Source organism: Brassica napus, unplaced genomic scaffold (assembly GCF_020379485.1).
Source record: "Brassica napus cultivar Da-Ae unplaced genomic scaffold, Da-Ae ScsIHWf_311;HRSCAF=502, whole genome shotgun sequence".
Taxonomy (NCBI): Eukaryota; Viridiplantae; Streptophyta; class Magnoliopsida; order Brassicales; family Brassicaceae; genus Brassica; species Brassica napus.
The window spans coordinates 10,001-15,000 of record NW_026016347.1 but is presented as its reverse complement, the minus strand read 5'-3'; positions in this window follow the sequence as shown (position 1 = coordinate 15,000).

Genomic DNA, 5,000 nt, shown 5'->3' with positions numbered 1-5,000 from the left:
TCAAAGACACTCTTGAAAAGATGGGGATCAGTCAATCCGAGATCGCAAAATGCCCAAGCCCACTGCTAGGGCTTTCGGGGGAAACGACCATGGCCTACGGATCGATTAGACTCGCTGTCAAAGCCGGAACCGTGACAAACATCACAGAGTTTCTAGTCGTCGACCGCCCCGCATCTTACAACGTTATCATGGGGACGCCATGGCTGAACACCATGCGCGCAATCCCATCAACCTACCATCTTTGCCTCAAGTTCCCGACCCCTAACGGAGTCGAGGTAATCTGGGGAAATCCAAGAGTTTCTCAGGTTTGTTTCGCCGCGGAACTAAAACGAAAGAGACCGATCCTCGAAATTACTCCTAAGAAAGCGGAGAAAGAGACCTCCAGCAAAGATACGCGAAGTCAGGATTCAGCGGAATTCTTCTGGCAATCTCGTATCTTCGCAGCTCTAGATGAAAAACGCGAGCCAACTTGTGAACCCGTGGTAACGATCTGTCTCGACGAAGCCTTCCCAGAACGCTGCGTCGAGATCGGAGCCAATCTCCACGAGCCTTTAAAGACAGAACTCATAACCTGTCTTAAAAAGAACCTTAATACTTTCGCGTGGGCTGCGGAAGATATGCCAGGAATCGACATTAACATAACATGTCACGAGCTGAACATCGACCCAACATTCAAACCCGTCAAACAGAAAAGACGGAAGCTGGGACCCGAACGTGCTACCGCAGTAAACGATGAGGTCGAAAAACTGCTTAAAGTTGGGTCGATAACGGAAGTAAGATACCCCGACTGGCTCGCCAACCCCGTAGTAGTCAAAAAGAAAAACGGGAAGTGGCGAGTTTGCGTAGATTTTACCGACCTAAACAAGGCATGTCCAAAGGATAGCTTCCCTCTACCACATATCGATCGATTGGTAGAAGCAACGGCGGGCAACGAACTCCTATCCTTCATGGACGCTTTCTCAGGCTATAATCAAATTAGGATGAATCCCGACGATCGTGAGAAGACTGCGTTCATTACCGATCGCGGAACCTATTGCTATGAGGTAATGCCCTTCGGCCTCAAAAACGCTGGAGCAACTTACCAACGACTCGTGAACCGAATGTTCTCCAAACAACTCGGAAAAACGATGGAAGTTTATATCGACGACATGCTTGTCAAATCCCTCAAAGCAAGGGATCACGTGTCACATCTCGAAGAATGCTTCGCACAACTAAACTCCCATAACATGAAGCTCAACCCGACGAAATGCAGATTCGCCGTGGCATCAGGAGAATTCCTCGGCTACTTGGTCACCAACCGCGGTATCGAAGCAAATCCAAAACAGATCAACGCTCTAATCGAGATGGCTTCGCCAAAGAATAAACGGGAAGTCCAAAGACTGACCGGCAGAATCGCAGCACTTAACCGATTTATCTCACGATCAACAGATAAGTGCCTGCCCTTCTACGACGTCCTGCGAGGAAATAAAAAATTCGAATGGACGGAAGAGTGCGAAAACGCCTTCCAACAGCTGAAGCGTTATTTAGCTACTCCTCCAGTCCTCGCAAAACCCGTGGAAGGAGAGCCTTTGTTCTTGTACATCGCGGTATCGGCAACAGCCGTAAGCGGAGTCCTGATCAGGGAAGAACGCGGGGAGCAGAAACCTATTTTTTACATAAGCAAAACCTTGCTGGATGCCGAATCTAGGTATCCGTTGATGGAAAAATTGGCATGCGCGGTCGTAACATCGGCCCGAAAACTACGACCATATTTCCAATCCCACACGATTGTTATCCTCACGACTTTTCCCTTACGGACAATTTTGCATAGCCCAAGTCAATCAGGCCGATTGGCGAAGTGGGCGGTCGAGTTGAGCGAGTATGACATCGAATACCGACCAAGGACGAGCGCAAAATCACAGGTGCTCGCGGACTTTTTGGTCGAACTTCCAACGGGAGCAATAACCAACGAGGAACCAAATTCCACCTGGCTCCTCCACGTCGACGGATCTTCATCCAAGCAAGGATCGGGTATCGGGATCCGTCTCACATCTCCAACAAGCGAGATCCTGGAACAATCGTTCAGACTGGAATTCCATGCCTCAAACAACGAGGCCGAATACGAAGCATTGATCGCAGGTCTACGTTTGGCTCACGGCTTAAAAATACGCAATCTCCACGCTTACTGCGACTCCCAGTTAGTGGCCAGTCAATTCAGCGGAGAATATGAAGCCAGAGACGAACGGATGGACGCGTACCTCAAACTGGTCCAAGGTCTAGCTCAAGACTTCGACTGTTTCGCCCTTACCCGGATCCCCCGTTCCGAGAATGTCCAGGCGGACGCCCTCGCGGCCTTAGCATCAAGTTCCGATCCAGGACTCAAAAGGGTAATTCCGGTCGAGTTCATCGAACATCCGAGTATCGGACCCCCAGTCGTTGTCAATCTCATAGAGGGTCAAGACGACGAGGAAGAAGAGATTACGATACCACCACCATCGGAGCAATCCGATTACGGTTGTGATACCCCATGGCTTCAGACGATTCGAGACTACATTATCGACGGGCAACTGCCCGCCGAAAAATGGTCAGCTCGCAAGATCCGAACACAGGCCGCACGCTACGTAACAGTGGACGGCGAAATCTACAAGTGGAGATTCTCCGGACCGCTCCTGACGTGCCTGGAAGGAGAAAAGGCGAGGAAAGTAATGGAGGAAATACATTCCGGCTCATGCGGCAACCATTCCGGCGGAAGATCACTAGCCGTGAAAATCAAACGCCACGGGTACTATTGGCCAACAATGATCGGAGATTGCGAAAAATTCGCACGAAAATGCGAAAAATGCCAAAGGCATGCGCCAACTATCCGACAACCCGCCGAAGTTCTTTCCTCCATCACGTCGCCTTATCCCTTTATGCGCTGGGCCATGGATATTGTCGGACCTCTGCATAATTCAAAGCAAAAGCGTTTCCTTCTAGTCCTTACCGATTTCTTCTCAAAATGGGTAGAGGCGGACTCGTACGCAAGTATAAAAGACGTCCAAGTCGAGAATTTCGTATGGAAAAACATCATCTGTAGGCATGGAGTTCCTTACGAAATCGTAACCGATAACGGGTCTCAATTTATTTCCACCCGATTCGAGGCATTCTGCGAAAAGTGGAAGATACGACTCAACAAGTCAACTCCCAGATATCCGCAGTGCAACGGACAGGCTGAAACAATCAACAAGACCATTCTCGACGGACTGAAGAAACGCTTGGAGGCCAAAAAAGGTAGATGGGCCGACGAACTCGAGGGAGTCCTCTGGTCTCACCGTACCACCCCAAGGCGAGCAACGGGAGAAACTCCCTTCGCCTTGGTATACGGCGCGGAGTGCATGATTCCCGCGGAAGTAGAATTTCCCGGTGTTCGAAGAAGGTTCTTACCCGAACGAGAGGAACTCAACAATGCTATGCTCTTGGACGATCTCGACCTCATTAACGAACGCCGGGATCGAGCGCTCATCCGAATTCAAAACTACCAGCACGCCGCTGCGAGATACTATAACTCCAACGTACGGAACCGAAGGTTCAATCAGGGAGATCTGGTCCTTCGCAAAGTCTTCCAAAACACCGCTGAACGAAACGCGGGAAAACTCGGAGCAAACTGGGAAGGTCCCTATAAAATCGAAAAAGTCGTCCGACCAGGTTCTTACGAAATAGCCAACATGCAGGGCATAAAAATCCCTAGAACCTGGAATGCGATGCATCTCAAAAAATACTATCACTAAACGAACCAACTCGCAATCACTGAACTACGAGACGGCTTGATCTCCGCAAGGAGTACGTAGGCAGTTTGCCGAAAGGCAAATTCAGCTGTCCTCCCTTATTAAAAAGGGGGGGAGTGGGTACGTATACTCGTATACTCCCAAAAAATCGAAAAACTTCTTACCGCACTTTTGGTGTTTTCGACTTATCAAAACATCCTCACCCGCGAAATCGCAACGAGGTCTTCGGAAATTGGTCGGCCGCTTGGGAGAATCGAACCTTTAGCATCGCGAGACGTCGCAAAAGATGCCTCAAAATTGGTTTCTTCCGAGCAAACGAAATCTCCGCAAAAAGACACATATATGCACACATTAACATTTATTTTGCGCAAATTAATCAAAACAACGGCACACGCCACCAAGTCCGATGCTGATCACATCGAACTCACAAACGTCCTAAACAGACATAGCCATCTCATGGAGATGACTCTCTTACATCCGACACAAGGATAATAGCGCTATAAAAGAAATCCGAAATTTTGGTCTAGCACTTCCGGTCTCCGGAGAGATGCTCGATTCGTATCAAACAAGTCGTATAAGCCGAGAACTTTTCGCGGACTTTACATCGATACGAATCAGGAAGAAATCGCGACAGGAAAAACGATAGCCGGTTAGTCACCGCACAATCCTTAAACCGAAAGTAAACCTAGGTCTTGCCCTAAACCCAGCGCACTGGTCTCTAACATCTCAAAGGCATGATATCGAAAGATAAGAGATTCTTAAACCACGCCTCTATGTTTACGTTCGATACCTTCAGCGCCCCCGCAGAGTTCACATCTCGCGGAAGAACTCTCGAAACAGGTCTCGAATAAAACATTTCACAATCGAAGAAGGATATGAGACGACAACTCATCACCTTCCTCCCCACTATTCACAAATTCATAAAAAACGTTATCCGATTATCATACCATAAAGCCGCGGAGCGGCAGGGATTCAAAGCCACACACGGCCAGTCCCGAAATACAAACAAGGCCGTTCAAGGCCGAAGCATAAAGACATAAAAAAAAAAAACAAATCTCTCGCAAGAGATCTAACCCAAGTCACCCTCAGAACTTACGCTCCCTCTTCACCCGCCGCCTCGTCCGAGCCTGGAGCCGCGTCGCTTCCGTTCTCTCCGACCATCGGATCTTTCCCCTCTGGGTCTTCTGGACACGTCGGAAGGAAGCAAGCGGATTTTAGGTCGGCCAGGATGAGACCGAAATCGCCATCCTCGGCCGC